This window comes from Salmo trutta, chromosome 4 (assembly GCF_901001165.1).
Source record: "Salmo trutta chromosome 4, fSalTru1.1, whole genome shotgun sequence".
Lineage (NCBI taxonomy): Eukaryota > Metazoa > Chordata > Actinopteri > Salmoniformes > Salmonidae > Salmo > Salmo trutta.
This window is the reverse complement of record NC_042960.1, coordinates 21,856,142-21,875,371: the sequence shown is the minus strand read 5'-3', so window position 1 is coordinate 21,875,371 and position 19,230 is coordinate 21,856,142. Positions and strand designations below refer to the sequence as shown.

The 19,230-nt window shown below is 44.7% G+C and overlaps 1 long non-coding RNA gene across 1 annotated transcript; it reads right to left on the bottom strand.

The window, feature by feature from the left end:
* Nucleotides 1–14,584: 14,584 nt before the first annotated feature.
* LOC115191520 (uncharacterized) lies at nucleotides 14,585–16,405 on the bottom strand. The gene is made up of 4 exons (XR_003877718.1): nucleotides 16,002–16,405; nucleotides 15,536–15,607; nucleotides 15,307–15,354; nucleotides 14,585–15,174 (listed from the first exon to the last, which is right to left on the bottom strand). It is a non-coding gene; the product is annotated as an uncharacterized LOC115191520 (long non-coding RNA).
* Nucleotides 16,406–19,230: the final 2,825 nt, after the last annotated feature.

Sequence of the window (19,230 nt, the reverse complement as noted above, 5' to 3'; positions counted from 1 at the left end):
AGTGCCTTCTGATGAAGATAATCAAAGGTAAGCGATTATTTACAATAGTATTATTGATATTAGATGGTGCTAACCTGTATATCCTAGCCTATTGTTCTTAGCATGTTCTTAGCATAGCACCCCGTTTATTGCAAAGTGTGATTTCCCAGTAAAGTTATTTTGAAATCTGGCAATGCGGTAGCATTTACGAGATGTTAATTTATAATTCTTTGAATGACAATATTGTAATTTACCAATGTTTTCAAATAGTAATTTTGTAAATTGTAACGCTGATTCACCAGAAGCATTTGAGGGAAAAAAGATTCTGAATTTCACCGCTACTGTAAAATTCTGTTTTTGGATATAAATATGAACTTGATGGAACAAAAAAATGCATGTATTGTATAACATAATGTTCTAGGAGTGTCATCTGATGTAGATTGTCAAAGGTTAGTGCATAATTTTAGCTGGTTATCTGCTTTTGGTGACGCCTGTCTTTGAATTGACAAAACATTACACACAGCTATTTTCAATGTACTCTCCTAACATAACCTAACTTTATGCTTTCGCCGTAAAGCCTCTTTGAAATCAGTCAATGTGGTTGGATTTAGGAGATGTTTATCTTTCAAATGGTGAAAAATAGTTGATTGTTTGAGAAATTGAAATTATTAGATTCTTGCAGTTTTGAATTTCCCGCCATGGTCTCTTGACAATAAATCCCAATACTGGGATCAGGTCCTCAACATTAAGGCAAGGGCTGATTTCAAGGTTTTACTTCTAACCTACAAAGCATTACATGGGCCTGCTCCTACCTATCTTTCCAATTTGGTCCTGCCGTACATACCTACACGTACGCTATGTTCACAAGACGCAGGCCTCCTAACTGTCCCTAGAATTTCTAAGCAAACAGCTGGAGGCAGGGCTTTCTCCTATAGAGCTCCATATTTATGGAATGGTCTGCCTACCCATGTGAGAGACGCAGACTCGGTCTCAACCTTCAAGACTTTATTGAAGACTCATCTCTTCAGTAGGTCCTATGATTGAGTGTAGTCTGGCCCAGGAGTGTATAGGTGAACGGAAAGGCACTGGAGCAATGAACCACCCTTGCGCTCTCTGCCTGGCCGGTTCCCCTCTCTCCACTGGGATTCTCTGCCTCTATCCCTATTACAGGGGCTGAGTCACTGGCTTACTGGTGCTCTTCCATGCCGTCCCTAGGAGGGGTGTGTCACTTGAGTGGGTTGAGTCACTGACGTGATCTTTCTGTCTGGGTTGGCGCCCACCCTTGGGTTGTGCCGTGGGGGAGATCTTTGTGGGCTATACTCGGATGTCTCAGGATGGTACGTTGGTGGTTCAAGATATCCCTCTAGTGGTGTGGGGGCTGTGCTTTGGCAAAGTGGGTGGGGTTATATCCTGCCTGTTTGGCCCTGTCCGGGGGTATCGTTGGATGGGGCCACATTGTCTCCCGACCCCTCCTGTCTCAGCCTCCAGTATTTATGCTGCAGTAGTTTATGTGTCGGGAAGCTAGGTCAGTCTGTTATATCTGGAGTCTTTCTCCTGTCTTATTCGGTGTCCTGTGTGAATTTAAGTATGCGGCAGGAGCGGTAGAGATACTCTGAATGATCGGCTATGAAAAACCAACTGACATTTACTCCTGAGGTGCTGACCTGTTGCACCCTCGACAATCACTGTGATTATTATTATTTGACCCTGCTGGTCATCTATGAACATTTGAACATCTTGGCCATGGTCTGTTATAATCTCCACCCGGCACAGTCAGAAGAGGACTGGCCACCCCTTAATAGCCTGGTTCCTCTCTAGGTTTCTTCCTAGGTTCTGGCCTTTCTAGGGAGTTTTTCCTATCCACCGTGCATCTACACCTGCATTGCTTGCTGTTTAGGGTTTTAGGCTGGCTTTCTGTACAGCACTTTGAGATATCAGCTGATGTAAGAAGGGCTTTATAAATACATTTGATTTTGATTAGATTTTTTTGTGCACTATCCTCAAACAATAGCATGGTATTTTTTTCTGTAATAGCTATTGTAAATTGGACACTGCTGTTAGATTAACAGGAATTTAAGCTTTATGCCCGTATAAGACATGTTCATGTCCAGGAAAGTTGGCTGTTTTCTAGTCACATTATCGCATATTGAGCAACAACCGTCCCGATCCCCGATCCCATAACTTTAAATTAACACATTGCCAAACCATAACGCTCATTAAAGAGCTCATTGAGATTGAATAAATGGCTTTACAGTTACCTTATCTTTGATAACATTCAAGAAGAATCGAGAATATCACCAAGAAGAATATGACCTAAGAAACAAAAGGTACTATTCACATGAGACATTGCATAAAGGGAAGAGAAACTTATGCACTGTCCATCAACAGAAGCCAGTCAGATGCCAAGAAATGTAGGTATGTTCTGAATCACATCCTTACCTGACTAAGGTGGAGTGATAGCGGCCACAGACAAACCACTGATTATATTTAATTGACTTCCCCTCATTTTGTAATACTGTAAATGTCTAAAATGCTGTAAGTCTGAAAAAGACAAAGACTTCAGGTGATTATTTTAGTATAGTAAAAAACATTTTGGTCTGTGGTTGATGTGTCATGGCAGTAATAGGGGTTAACCTTAGTGGCCTCTAGAGAAAGTGAGACATACTAAAAAATGAACCACTCCTTCACCCATTCATTCTTGAACGTAGACAAATGGTATGTCACTGTCAAACGCGTATTCAACCAAATGGAATTGCTACAACTTTATATAATTTAAAGTATTAAGTGTGAAGTTATTGGAGGAAGCATGTGGTCGACTGATAATGATGAGGATGATCATGATGAATGTGATAATAATGGTAAATAATTTAAGAAGTTAATGATTGAAGAAGTTTGTGAGGCTTTGTGAACAAGTTCATGGCTGTGCTTGAATTGAGAAGTGTACATGTAATAGCCAAGATATAGCCAAAACACTGCCATGCGTCCTCATTTCCTTTTCTGAGATGTACTTTTTGTTGAGTTTAATTAAAAATGTGTACCACACAAAGCTACTCACAACAATCAACTTTGATTACAGGGTACATGTATGATATCAGCTAAATGTTATTATTCCGCTTGAAGACAGATTTGCCACAATAAATCCTGACCACAATCTGGGGAAGTGTGTTTGTGTGTGTCTGTGACCCAGAAGTTGAGACAAACAGGGTAGGGCCATGCTAGGATCTAGTCATGAAGAGCAGATAAATGTCTTTATGTGTCTGACTGGGTTTGAACCCATGTGATCTGCATGCTACGCTAGAGAGATAAACCTTAAGAAATGGTTTATGGGCAAAATGCTTTAAAACTGCACAGGCTTAGAGAAAGTATAATTGTTTTCAATTAATGTAACAGGGTAATCTATTTTATTCATTTTTTATGATTTCCTCCTTACTGATGAGATTTTGTTTTCATGTTATAATCTTGTGTATATTTTCATGAAGACCACAATGGAAATATACGTTTTTTTTTTTTTAATATTTTTTTGTCATCCTCAATGATTCTAATGGCATTGTACTGTGTCCATATATGTGGTTGTATTGTGTTTTAAAATATAAAAAAATATTTTAAAAATAAATACACTGCTCAAAAAAATAAAGGGAACACTTAAACAACACAATGTAACTCCAAGTCAATCACACTTCTGTGAAATCAAACTGTCCACTTAGGAAGCAACATTGATTGACAATACATTTCACATGCTGTTGTGCAAATGGAATAGACAACAGGTGGAAATGATAGGCAATTAGCAAGACACCCCCAATAAAGGAGTGGTTCTGCAGGTGGTGACCACAGACCACTTCTCAGTTCCTATGCTTCCTGGCTGATGTTTTGGTCACTTTTGAATGCTGGTGGTGCTTTCACTCTAGTGGTAGCATGAGACGGAGTCTACAACCCACACAAGTGGCTCAGGTAGTGCAGCTCATCCAGGATGGTACATCAATGCGAGCTGTGGCAAGAAGATTTGCTGTGTCTGTCAGCGTAGTGTCCAGAGCATGGAGGCGCTACCAGGAGACAGGCCAGTACATCAGGAGATGTGGAGGAGGCCGTAGGAGGGCAACAACCCAGCAGCAGGACCGCTACCTCCGCCTTTGTGCAAGGAGGAGCAGTAGGAGCACTGCCAGAGCCCTGCAAAATGACCTCCAGCAGGCCACAAATGTGCATGTGTCTGCTCAAACGGTCAGAAACAGACTCCATGAGGGGGGAATGGGGGACCGACGTCCACAGGTGGGGGTTGTGCTTACAGCCCAACACCGTGCAGGACGTTTGGCATTTGCCAGAGAACACCAAGATTGGCAAATTCGCCACTGGAGCCCTGTGCTCTTCACAGATGAAAGCAGGTTCACACTGAGCACATGTGACAGACGTGACAGAGTCTGGAGACGCCGTGGAGAACATTCTGCTGCCTGCAACATCCTCCAGCATGACCGGTTTGGCGGTGGGTCAGTCATGGTGTGGGGTGGCATTTCTTTGGGGGGCCGCACAGCCCTCCATGTGCTCACCAGAGGTAGCCTGACTGCCATTAGGTACCGAGATGAGATCCTCAGACCCCTTGTGAGACCATATGCTGGTGCGGTTGGCCCTGGGTTCCTCCTAATGCAAGACAATGCTACACCTCATGTGGCTGGAATGTGTCAGCAGTTCCTGCAAGAGGAAGGCATTGATGCTATGGACTGGCCCGCCCGTTCCCCAGACCTGAATCCAATTGAGCACATCTGGGACATCATGTCTCGCTCCATCCACCATCGCCACGTTGCACCACAGACTGTCCAGGAGTTGGCAGATGCTTTAGTCCAGGTCTGGGAGGAGATCCCTCAGGAGACCATCCGCCACCTCATCAGGAGCATGCCCAGGCGTTGTAGGGAGGTCATACAGGCACGTGGAGGCCACACACACTTTGACTTGTTTTAAGGACATTACATCAAAGTTGGATCAGCCTGTAGTGTGGTTTTCCACTTTAATTTTGAGTGTGACTCCAAATCCAGACCTCCATGGGTTGATAAATTGGATTTCCATTGATTATTTTTGTGTGATTTTGTTGTCAGCACATTCAACTATGTAAAGAAAAAAGTATTTAATAAGATTATTTCATTCATTCAGATCTAGGATGTGTTACTTTAGTGTTCCCTTTATTTTTTTGAGCAGTGTATATGTATTGTTAGGTATGCGTAACTTGCTGTAAGGGAGTCAGGCGCAGGAGAGCAGAAGTTGGGTAGCCAAAGGAGCCTTTTATTTCAGCGAACAAAACACACGGCACTAAGAACACTAAACACAATATGGGTTAACATAACCCAGCGCAAACCAGTCTAGCGTGTACATACACGAAACAACAAATAATTCCACACACAGACATGGGGGGGAACAGAGGGTTATATACACGTCTAATACTGTGGGAAATAAAACCAAGTGTGTAGGAAAACAAGACAAGACAAATGGAAAAGTGAAAGGTGGATCAGTGATGGCTAGAAAACCGTCGACGTCGACCGCCGAACGCCGCCCGAACAAGGAGGAGTCTTGACAGTACCCGTGCGCCGACACCGGCCTCGGGGACAACCCAGAGGGCGAAGTGCAGGGCGGTCCGGATGGAGACGGTGGAACTCCCACAGCATTGAAGGGTCCAACACGTCCTCCACTGGAACCCAGCATCTCTCCTCCGGACCGTACCCCTCCCACTCCACGAGGTACTGAAGGCCCCTCGCCCGACGCCTCAAATCCAGTATGGAGCGAACGAAGTACGCCGGGGCCACCTCGATGTCCTTAGGGGGCGGAGGAACCTCCCGCATCTCAGACTCCTGGAGCGGACCAGCCACCACCGGCCTGAGGAGAGACACATGGGACGAGGTGTTAATATGGAAAATTGGGGGGGAGCTGTAACCTGTAACACACCTCGTTCGGTCTCCTCAGGACTTTGAACGGCCCCACAAACCGCGGACCCAGCTTCCGGCAGGGCAGGCGGAGGGGCAGGTTCCGGGTCGAGAGCCAGACCTGGTCCCCTGGTGCGAACACCGGGGCCTCACTGCGGTGACGGTCTGCGCTGGCTTTCTAGCGCAGTACGGCGCACTGAAGGTGAACATGGGCGACGTCCCATGTCTCCTCCGCGCCGGAATCAGTCGTCCACCGCAGGAGCTTCGGTCTGACTCTGATGCCAAGGAGCAAGAATTGGCTGGTACCCCAGTACGCACTGGAAGGGGGAGAGGTTAGTGGTGGAGTGGCGAAATGATTTCCCGGTTTCATCTCTGCCCAGGGCACGAACGTCACCCACTCCCCTGGAAGGTCCTGGCAATTAGACCGCAGAAACCTACCCACAACCTGGTTAACCTGTTTAGGATAGGGGGCAGTATTTTCACGGCCGGATAAAAAACGTACCCGATTTAATCTGGTTATTACTCCTGCCCAGAAACTAGAATATGCATATAATTGTTTGATTTGGATAGAAAACACCCTACCCCCACCATTTTTTTGTCACGATACGCGCGTCACCCTTCGGATAGTGTCTTGAACGCAAGAACAAACGCAGCTATTTGGATGTAACTATGGATTATTTGGAACCAAAGTAGAAGTCCTGGGAGTGCATTCTGACGAAGAACAGCAAAGGTAATCCAATTTTTCTTATAGTAAATCTGAGTTTGGTGAGTGCCAAACTTGGTGGGTGTCAAAATAGCTAGCCATGATGGCCGGGCTATCTACTCAGAATATTGCAAAATGTACTTTCACCGAAAAGCTATTTTAAAATCGGACACCGCGATTGCATAAAGGAGTTCTGTATCTATAATTCTTAAAAGAATTGTTATGTTTTTTGTGAACGTTTATCGTGAGTAATTTAGTCAATTCAACGGAAGTTTCGGTGGGTATGCTAGTTCTGAACATCACATGCTAATGTAAAAAGCTGTTTTTTTATATAAATATGAACTTGATTGAACAAAACATGCATGTATTGTATAACATAATGTCCTAGGAGTGTCATCTGATGAAGATCATCAAAGGTTAGTGCTGCATTTAGCTGTGGTTTTGGTTTTTGTGACATTATATGCTAGCTTGAAAAATGGGTGTCTGATTATTTCTGTCTGGGTACTCTCCTGACATAATCTAATGTTTTGCTTTCGTTGTATAGCCTCTTTGAAATCGGACAATGTGGTTAGATAAAGGAGAGTCTTGTCTTTAAAATGGTGTAAAATAGTCATATGTTTGAAAAATTGAAGTTTTGGGATTTTTGAGGAGTTTGTAATTCGCGCCACGCTCTACCATTGGATATTGGCGAGGCGTTCCGCTAGCGGAACATCAACTCGCTCCACCTGCCCGTTACTCTCAGGGTGAAAACCCGAGGTAAGGCTGATCGAGACCCCCAGACGTTCCATGAACGCACTCCAGACCCTCGAAGTGAACTGGGGACCCCGATCAGACACAATATCCTCACGCACCCCGTAGAGCCGGAAGACGTGCGTAAACAAGGTCTCCACAGTCTGTAGGGCCGTAGGGAGACTGGGCAGAGGAAGGAGACAGCAGGCCTTAGAGAAACGATCCACAACAACCAGGATCGTGGTGTTTCCCTGTGATGGAGGGAGATCGGTCAGGAAATCGATCGACAGGTGCGACCATGGCCGTTGTGGAACGGGTAAGGGGTGTAGCTTACCTCTGGGCAGGTGCCTAGGACCCTTACACTGAGCGCACACCGAGCAAGAGGAAACATAAACCCTCACGTCCTTGGCCAAAGTGGGCCAGCAGTACTTCCCACTGAGACAGCGCACCGTCTGACCGATGCCTGGATGACCAGAGGAAGGTGACGTGTGGGCCCAATAGATCAACCGGTCACGGACAGCAGACGGAACGTACAGACGCCCAGCGGAACACTGGAGGGGAGCGGGCTCTGCACGTAACGCCTGCTCAATGTCCGCGTCCAGCTCCCACACTACCGGTGCCACCAGGCAGGAGGCCGGGAGTATGGGGGTGGGATCCATGGGCCGCTCCTCTGTGTCATACAGCCAGGACAGTGCGTCTGCTCTCACGTTCTGGGAACCTGGTCTGTAAAAAAGGGTGAAAACAAAATGGGTGAAAAACATGGCCCACCTTGCCAGACGAGGGTTCAGTCTCCTCGCTGCCCAGATGTACTCCAGATTGCGGTGGTCAGTCCAGATGAGAAAAGGGTGTTTAGCCCCCTCAAGCCAATGTCTCCACGCCTTCAGAGCCTTGACGACAGCCAACAGCTCCCGGTCCCCCACGTCATAGTTTCGCTCCGCCGGGCTGAGCTTCCTCGAGAAGAAGGCACGGGGCGGAACTTCGGTGGCGTACCCGAGCGCTGATAGAGCACGGCTCCTATCCCAGCCTCGGACGCATCCACCTCCACTATGAACACCAAAGAGGGATCCGGATGGGCCAGCACGGGAGCCGAGGTAAACAGAGCCCTCAGGTGACCAAAAGCCCTGTCTGCCTCAGCCGACCACTGCAAACGTACCGGTCCCCCCTTCAGCAGTGAGGTAATGGGAGCCACTACCTGACCAAAACCCTGGATAAACCTCCGGTAGTAATTGGCAAACCCTAGAAACCGCTGCACCTCCTTTACCGTTGTGGGAGTCAGCCAATTACGCATGGCTGAAACGCGGTCACTCTCCATCTCCACCCCTGAGGTGGAAATGCGGTACCCTAGGAAGGAGACGGACTGTTGAAAGAACAGGCATTTCTCAGCCTTGAAGTACAGATCATGCTCCAACAGGCGACCAAGCACCCTGCGCACCAGGGACACATGCTCGGCGCGTGTAGCGGAGTATATCAGAATGTCATCAATATACACCACTACACCCTGCCCGTGCAGGTCCCTGAAAATCTCATCTACAAAGTCTTGGAAGACTGATGGAGCATTCATCAACCCGTACGGCATGACGAAGCACTCATAATTCCCTGAGGTCGTACTCAACGCCGTCTTACACTCGTCTCCCTCCCGGATACGCACCAGGTTGTAAGCGCTCCTGAGATCTAGTTTGGTGAAGGGGCGCGCCCAGTGCATTGACTCAATCGCCGTGGAGATAAGAGGTAGCGGGTAACTGTACCTCACCGTGATCTGATTTAGGCCTCGGTAGTCAATACACGGGCGCAGACCTCCCTCCTTCTTCTTCACAAAAAAAGATACTCGAGGAGGCGGGTGAAGTGGACGACCGAATGTACCCCTGACGCAGGGATTCGGAGACATATGTTTCCATAGCTACCGTCTCCGCCTGTGACAGGGGATACACGTGACTCCTGCGAAGTGCGGCGTCTACCAGGAGATTTATCGCACAATCCCCCCATCGATGGGGTGGTAATTGAGTCGCCTTCTTTTTGGAGAAGGCAAGAGCCAAATCGGCATATTCGGGGGGAATGCGCACGGTGGAGACCTGGTCTGGACTTTCCACCGTAGTAGCACCAACGGAAACCCCTAAACACCTCCCTGAGCACTCTCGCGATCACCCCGTGAGAGCCCTCTGTTGCCATGAAATGGTGGGGTCATGATGAGCTAACCAGGGAAGGCCTAATACCACGGGAAATGCAGGAGAGTTAATGAGGAAGAGACTGACTCTCTCCTCATGACCCCTCTGCGTCACCATGCCCAGGGGAACGGTAGCTTCCCTAATTAACCCGGACCCTAATGGTCAACTGTGAACTGGGAAAGGCCTAACCACTGGAACAATAGGGATCCCTAACCTATGGGTGAATGCTCTGTCAATAAAATTCCCAGCCGCGCCTGAATCGACGAGCGCCTTATGCTGGGAATGCGGGGAAAACTCAGGAAAGTAAACATGCACAAACAGGTGTACAACAGAGGACTCTGGATGAGAGTGGTGCAGGCTCACCTGAGGCGACGCCAGAGTGCCCTGCCTGCTGCCTCGACCCCTAGAGGAACAAACCCGGCACCGACCAGCAGTGTGACCTCTGCGGCCACAGATGGTACATGTGAAAGCCCCTCCTCCGGCCTCCCTGAGCGCAGCACCTCCCAGCTCCATAGGCACCGGAGCGGTGGTGCTGGGAGAGGGAATCAACAGAGCCCTCTCTGGACGTCCGCGGGTGACCAGCAGTTTATCCAACCGAATTGACAGGTCCACCAGCTGGTCGAAGGTGAGGGTGGTATCCCTGCAGGCCAACTCCCAATGGACATCCTCGTGCAGGCTGCAACGGTAGTGGTCGATAAGGGCCCTGTCGTTCCATCCTGTGGCCAGGGTCCGAAATTCCAGGGTGAACTCTTGGGTGCTCCCCGTCCCCTGCCTCAGGTGGAAAAGACGTTCACCCGCCGCTCAACCCTCAGGCGGGTGGTTAAAGACTGCCCAGAAGCGGTGGGTGAACTCCTCGAAGTCATCCAACGCCGCATCTCCTTCTCCCCACACGGCGTTAGCCCACTCCAGAGCTCTCCCTGAGAGGCACGAGGCGAGGGGGACACCCTCACCCTTCCCGAGGGAGCCGGGTAAACGGTGCCCAGGTATAGGTCCAGCTGTACAGGAAACCCTGACACTGTGCCGTCCCATCATACGCCACCGGGAAGGGTAAGTCGCATCCCACTGGGACCGGGTACAGGAGGGACGAGTAGTGGTAACCCCTGTTGTGTTGGTGGAGGTGCTGGAGGGACTCTCAGGGTCTGGACGACGCGGGCCATCGCGACGCCGAGATGTTGTAGCATCGTGTAGTGTTCTCTGACGCGCTCCTCGACTCCTATAACCGGGGTACCTGCTCCTGCTGACTCCGTGGTACGGTGTGGAATTCTGTTAGGTATGCGTAACTGGCTGTAAGGAAGTCAGGCGCAGGAGAGCAGAAGTTGGGTGGCCAAATACACTTTTAGTTCTGCGAACAAAACACACGGCACTAAGAACACTAAACACAATATGGGTTGACATAACCCAGCGCAAACCAGTCTAGCGTGTACATACACGAAACAACAAACAATTCCACACACAGACATGGGGGGAACAGAGGGTTATATACACGTCTAATACTGAGGGGATTGAAACCAGGTGTTAAGGGAAACAAGACAAGACAAATGGAGAAATGAAAGGTGGATCGGCGATGGCTAGAAAACCGGCGACGTCGACCGCCGAATGCCGAACGCCGCCCGAACAAGGAGAGGAACCGACTTCAGCGGAAGTCGTGACATATATATATATAAATGCTACAACACAGTAATAGCCCACTGACTTAATCTTAAGGATGGAACCCTTTTTTCAATTTTCTCCAAAAATGACATAACCAAATCTAACTGCCTGTAGCTCAGGACCTGAAGCAAGGATATGTATATTCTTGATACCATTTGAAAGGAAACACTTTGAAGTTTGTGGAAATGTGAAATTAATGTAGGAGAATATAACACATTAGATCTAATACAAAAAAAATGGCCTTTTCTTTTTTTTCCCATTGTCTTTGAAATGCAAGCGAAAGGCCATACAATAAGGTAGGAGCCTAGGTGTCATTCAGATTTTGTCCACAAGATGTGTGCTGAATTCTCAATTTATACATTTTCAAGTACATAAATATAGAGAACATACAATAATGCTATGGTAATAAAACATTTACCATTTACCTTTTTACCACATTACCTTTTTCCCCCACTCCTTTTCCCCAATGCTACGGTACACATTTTTCCAGAGTAAACACTGGTCCAGTTTGTAACATTCTCTATGAAATGGGCTTTGAAATTATATCTAATTCAAATGATTTATGTATGTAAACAAAATGTAAGTGGCAAAAATTATAAAAATGTTGATGACTGCACTACATTAAAGTAAAGAAGATATACATTTTCATCAAGTTTTTGACATTTTTATTTTTTCTTTTCAGACCAAAATAAAAAATCTAGGCAAATGCAAAAATGTAATTTCAGCCTGTGGTGCCTGGCCTTAATAAGACATGAAGTCACTGTATCGTCTGTTTCTGATCATGGTATTGATTACACTTGATCATACTTAACAAACGGACATCACTGAAAGTCATAAGCAAGAAAGAGGGTAGTCTGCACACCTTATATAGTTTCAGGTGCATGGAGGAAAAACGTACACTATATACAGTAGTTGAAAAGAAACTCTAGGACACTGGTATTTCTAGAATTCTCTAAAAACAATTCATTAGATCTTATCACGTTTCTGTCAAGATGTTCATCAGGGTTAAGCAGAGTTATGAGTCTATTTAATATCCTTTAGCCTAAATTGATTGTGGAGTATTTTAAAGGTCCAATGCAGACATTGTTATCTCAATATCAAATCATTTATGGGTAACAATTAAGTACTTTACTGTGATTTCTTTCAATACAAATTGTAAAAAAAACTAAAATTGCTTCCTAGCAAAGAGCAATTTCTCCAGAGTGGTCTGAGCGGGGAGGAGAACATGAAAACTAGCTGTTAATGGCAGAGACGTTTGGAACTCTCTTTCTTATTGTCTATTAAGTAATTTACCACCTGGTGATGTCACCAGGCAGGGCAAACCTCTATCCCACCAAAACAGGCAGAAATTTCAGGTGGTCTTTTCAAACAGCTCTTTCACTAAAAGGGCATCGTCATAATTTTCACAATTTCACAGTATTATTCCAAAATCATAGTGTGGAAATATAAAACACAGGAAAATTGAGTTTTTGACTGCACTGCACCTTTAAGATTGTTGTTGTTGATATTCTAGAATACCAGTGTGCTGGAGTTACTGTAAGAAGAATGATTAGCATTTAATGCTGACTAAGGTGTAGGCTATCTTGCTTCTGCCATCAGCCATTGCAGAAAGAGACATCTGAGTCATGACAAGAAGGTATTACAGCATCAACTGTGAGTTTAGACCTAATCTCTGTTAATCCAATGACATTGGTGTGTGTCCATGCTGTAGGTCTAATCCAGGGGTGTTGCCAACACACAGGTATAATCCTGTGTGAAATCAGACAAAACACCAGACCCACCCAGTAGCCTATAAGCTTATGATTACCTTGACTCATATAGTCCACACCTTTATGGCTGTCACAAAATAAAATGTTGATGTCAAATTTAAATGATTGTAGGAAAATATAAAATAATACAGTGTATAAAAAGATACTTACCACTATATACACTGCTCAAAAAAATAAAGGGAACACTAAAATAACACATCCTAGATCTGAATGAATGAAATAATCTTATTAAATACTTTTTTCTTTACATAGTTGAATGTGCTGACAACAAAATCACACAAAAATAATCAATGGAAATCCAATTTATCAACCCATGGAGGTCTGGATTTGGAGTCACACTCAAAATTAAAGTGGAAAACCACACTACAGGCTGATCCAACTTTGATGTAATGTCCTTAAAACAAGTCAAAATTAGGCTCAGAAGTGTATGTGGCCTCCACGTGCCTGTATGACCTCCCTACAATGCCTGGGCATGCTCCTGATGAGGTGGCGGATGTCCTCCTGAGGGATCTCCTCCCAGACCTGGACTAAAGCATCCGCCAACTCCTGGACAGTCTGTGGTGCAACGTGGTGTTGGTGGATGGAGCGAGATGTCCCAGATGTGCTCAATTGGATTCAGGTCTGGGGAACGGGCGGGCCAGTCCATAGCATCAATGCCTTCCTCTTGCAGGAACTGCTGACACACTCCAGCCACATGAGGTGTAGCATTGTCTTGCATTAGGAGGAACCCAGGGCCAACCGCACCAGCATATGGTCTCACAAGGGGTCTGAGGATCTCATCTCGGTACCTAATGGCAGTCAGGCTACCTCTGGCGAGCACATGGAGGGCTGTGCGGCCCCCCAAAGAAATGCCACCCCACACCATGACTGACCCACCGCCAAACTGGTCATGCTGGAGGATGTTGCAGGCAGCAGAACGTTCTCCACGGCGTCTCCAGACTCTGTCACGTCTGTCACATGTGCTCAGTGTGAACCTGCTTTCATCTGTGAAGAGCACAGGGCGCCAGTGGCGAATTTGCCAATCTTGGTGTTCTCTGGCAAATGCCAAACGTCCTGCACGGTGTTGGGCTGTAAGCACAACCCCCACATGTGGACGTCGGTCCCCCATACCACCCTCATGGAGTCTGTTTCTGACCGTTTGAGCAGACACATGCACATTTGTGGCCTGCTGGAGGTCATTTTGCAGGGTTCTGGCAGTGCTCCTACTGCTCCTCCTTGCACAAAGGCGGAGGTAGCGGTCCTGCTGCTGGTTTGTTGCCCTCCTACAGCCTCCTCCACGTCTCCTGATGTACTGGCCTGTCTCCTGGTAGCGCCTCCATGCTCTGGACACTACGCTGACAGACACAGCAAACCTTCTTGCCACAGCTCGCATTGATGTGCCTTCCTGGATGAGCTGCACTACCTGAGCCACTTGTGTGGGTTGTAGACTCCGTCTCATGCTACCACTAGAGTGAAAGCACTGCCAGCATTCAAAAGTGACCAAAACATCAGCCAGGAAGCATAGGAACTGAGAAGTGGTCTGTGGTCACCACCTGCAGGTCACCACCTGTCTTGCTAATTGCCTATAATTTCCACCTGTTGTCTATTCCATTTGCACAACAGCATGTGACATTTATTGTCAATCAGTGTTGCTTCCTAAGTGGACAGTTTGATTTCACAGAAGTGTGATTGACTTGGAGTTACATGGTGTTGTTTAAGTGTTCCCTTTATTTTTTTGAGTAGTATACATTGAGATGTACACATATTAAGAAAAGCAGATCTTCAACATGAATCCACACAAAGACAATAAGATGAACCAGAAAATCATATTCCAATGAACAGTTAACAAAATTGCAAATATATGGAAATGCACAAATAATAAAGTGTGATTAATACAGCTGAATTAAATTCAGTAAACAAAAATGAACATTAAACAAAACTTGAAACAAGAAGATACACAATTTCACCCAGATTTTTTTATGAATAAAGCATAATATGTTGTTATTGAATGTACTATTGTGATTTTAGAATAAAAACATATAGTCCAAAAGAAGATCCATTGGGTTGGTATTGGTCCGGTTCTGAGATGTTCCTGTTTATCCGTTATCTCCCCTGTTACTAGTGGTGGCAGGGGCAGTGGTGGTCTGGCTGGGACTTGGTCCAGGACTTGGTGCTGGGATAGGAGCAGGGGCCGGCTGGGGCAGTAACCCAGGAAAGAAGGGCCAGAGAGGGAACTGAAGTCGGGGAGGCACTGGCCTCGGTCGATACCAGTGAAATGTTGGGATCGGGGCAAGATAGAACCTCTAACAAAAACACAAAACAGAGTTACTGTATCACCATATAACAAAAAAATACAAATTTGATAACAAAAAAAAACACAACAGACAGGGTATACTTAAAATAGCTATGTTTAAGAAATGTAAATAAACCCTTACCTCATCACTGTCAGAGTAGCTTCCATGATAGTGACGACGGCCAGAGTGCTGTAAAAAGGATTCAAACTCATCAAACATATCAATGTATCAATTTATTATTCAGGTTGAAACACACATTTGTAATTGCTTAAATTGATCATACCACTGAAAGGGTTCTGAACAAAATGTTTTTGTACTTTGAAATTACAAAAATATACTGGATATTTTGATGAGTTCATTTTGCACTTACAGTTTCAGGCACAGTAACCAAAAGCATTATGGCAAGTACAGCAAATTTCATCATGAAAGCAGACGTTCAGACCTACAAATGAATAAATGAATCAAGGTCCTTATTTCTTAGTTTTTGTTAACATATAACCATAAACATTTGTATAATTTTATACAATATATTCTTTATATTTTCCTATGATAATTTAAATTTGACATAAAAAAAGCCTTTTGTGAACCAACACTCGCACTTGACTTTTTCCCCACCCTCTAACTCTGACTTTGCTCATAGCTACTTTATTGAGGAAAAATTTACTCACTATGACTGTGATATGTGGTTGTCCCACACAGCTCTTATAAGGTGAATGCACTAACTGTAAGTAGCTCTGTATAAGAGCATCTGCTAAATTACTAAAATGTAAATGTAAATAAGCTTTCCATGAATAGTTATGGAATTTAATTCACCTTTACAATTGAATTTACTTTACCTTGACTCCTCGAAACAGGTACTTTAGGTAAATTCCATTAGCGAATGAACAGGCATGTCTTCATTATTAATTGCTGTGTTCCTGTAACTTCACTCTTGCCTCATTTCGGATGTAGTTTGTATCATAGCAACCTCTACATAAATACGCAGATTAGCAATGAAAACAATCATTATCTACTTATTAGACTCATTAATCAATATTAGCCTTTTGTTGATCTTGACGAGACTGAGAGGGTTAATACTGTGTCTGGATGTCATACAAATGATTTCCAAATATCACTGTCTCAATATTATTACTCGGGCATTATATGCTTAATCCATTGTAATGGGCTCTGAATTTAGAAATAATGAATAGATGACACAGGGTCATTCTCTGTCAAAAAGTATTCACACAAGTATGTACTCACTCACACACACACACACACACACACACACACACACACACACACACACACACACACACACACACACACACACACACACACACACACACCGGAAAAACACACACACACACACCAGGTGAGGTATTACCTTTAACCACATGGTGTCACTCATGGCTTGAAATTGAAATTCCTTCAATACCCATTCATCACACAATAGTGGCTTGATTTAGTGCTCAAGTACAGTATCAGCTGCATAGTTAGACTACCACTTGCCTGTGGTGGAACAGACATATTGGACACTTTGATTTTCTTATATATTTTTTAAAATCTATCCTTTATTTGTCTCTATGTTTTCTTTGCGAACATGCTGGTAACTTTGAGAGTAAATCTCCTGAAGTAGACCAATCTTACTTTCAGTATAATCAAGCACCTCCTGCAAGAACAAGTACAGAACGAGTGTTAACTTGATGAAAACACTGACTGTGAGTCTGTGTCTTCATTGAGAGATTACGGCAACACTAACATGGGCCACTTGCAACACTTCAGTATCCATGTACAGACTAAAACAGAAATATGTTTTTATTCTTGCCTTGTTGCAATCTTTGCCTTGTCCGTTTATGAATATGTACTGTACTGTATCCAGATACAGTAACTGTAACCCAGTGACTTATTTACTTGCTCATCATAAGCTACCCAGTAAAATAAGCAGTGGAGTAACATTATACTATATTATGTCAAAGCTTTTATTGATTTCAACCATTGAATGATTTTAACATTTGACCATTGAATTTGGCCTTTGGATCTTTATCCTACTTTACTCATCATAATGTGACTGTGATTTAAAACATGTTTAAATGTTTAAAACATAACTCAAATGTTGTTCACAAATATTGTTCACAATCACTAAATATAGTGAGAAACATCAACAGACAAAACAAGATGCTAATCCTCAGATTTAAGTCATGTGTTAATCATTTTCTCTCAAGCCCCACCCCTTTCTCTCTCACACTACACCTCTCTTTTTTCTCCTCTCTTTAGCTAGATGTCCAGTGATGCATATATATTCAGGGGTGAAAGTAAGGAGGTACGGCCCAGTACTACGTACCGGCAAAATAAGTAATGAGGGTACTCCATACTGGTAAAACATAAGCCTAGTAAAGGAGCCCTTTGAAGCGATTGACAGCACAGGTGGCAGCTTAATTGGGGAGAACGGGCTCATGGTAATGACTGTGGTGGAATTTGTGGAACGGTAAATACATCAAAACATGGTTTCCAGGTGTTTGATGCCATTTCGTTTGCACCGTTCCAGACATTATTTGGAGCCGTTCTCCCCTCAGCAGCCTCCTGTGTTTGACAGTCAGATGAAAACATAATGTTCAGTTGCGTTTATGCCACAATAAAAGGTAATATATTTAAAAAGAAAAATGGCTAATCTTTATGACTAGGTCCACAGAGATGCTATTGAATTAATAGGAATTCTAAATATAATTCTATGATTAGGCCCCACGGCCGGCCCGCAAATTAAGCAGGATTAGCCAGCTGCCTAGAGCGGTAGTTTGACTAGGGCAGTATTTTCCGAGCTAAACTGACCAAGATACACCTCCAACAATACATAACACCACATTATTTTGCCCCAAAACAATGATAACTTCTCTCACTCAGGGGCATGAGGGATATTTAGGTGAGCGACGATGCCGCCCCATGATAAGCAGTGTCAACTTTGCCAAAGGCTTGTCCATGCCCAGCGTGCCTCTCCAGGGTGCTGTTGGAGAGACACAGCGCAGCGGCACTCCACCAACACTCCATCAAATTAATTTAACATAAATGATGTAGCCTACGGTAGAAAGAGTAGTAGCCTATGTGGTTTTCTGTAGCCCATAGACTGGAGACCAAATGTATTACAATGTCAGGAGACAGACATTTTTTTATCATTATCTTATTAATGAGGAGAGAGTGTGAAGGAGAAAGTCAACTAAAAAGGCAAGTGGGCAGACATCAGCTTTGGAGCTGCTGCAGCATAATCAAAGTAGAGGTTTTTATTATTGTAACCTTTATTTATGAAGGTAAGTCAATTAAGATCAGATTCTTATTTGTAAAAGTAAAAAACATACCACATATTTTCAAACAACCAGCTCTGACTGAACAAATTCCCTAACTGCATTATGTTTGTATTCAAAATCATATTTCTCAGGCGAAAGGAAACCTACAGAAGCCATTTCATCTTTCAGATAGACGTAATACGGCAGGTACATCAAAGGGAATCTTCAGAAAAATATGGAGAACAGCTATTACAGTACATAGTGTCAGTTAATGTTCTGTTCATTTCATCAACCATAGCTTGCTCTTGTTGAGTTGAAGTTTCTGATTCATGTCCTTTCTCAGCGACCAGTTGGAGCTGGAGCCGGTGCTGGAGGGACTCGTACTGTAGAGACCAGTGCTGCAGGGACCGGTGCTACAGTGGCTGGTGCTGTAGAGACCAGTACTACAGGGGCTGGTGCTGCAGGGGCCGGGGCTGCAGGGGCTGGGTCCCGACCAAGTCTTTGCAGAAGCAGAAGGTGCTTATGCTTTACAGAAGCATAACTGTACATTGTTTATAACTATATATATATATATATATATATATAACTGTATACAACAAGGGCCATGCAGATAGTGATACTATAGGTAATTGCTTTGTATGTCAAGTTATTTGAAGGAAAAATCATTAAACCATTTAAAGTGAAGTATCTGTCAGTGTTGATACTGTCTTTGGAAACTTTGTATGTGTAAATGTGGGCTGAGGTGTTCTAGTGGTTAAGGCTGCTAACTTTAGCGCACACATATACCGTGTCAGCGTGGGTTTGAATC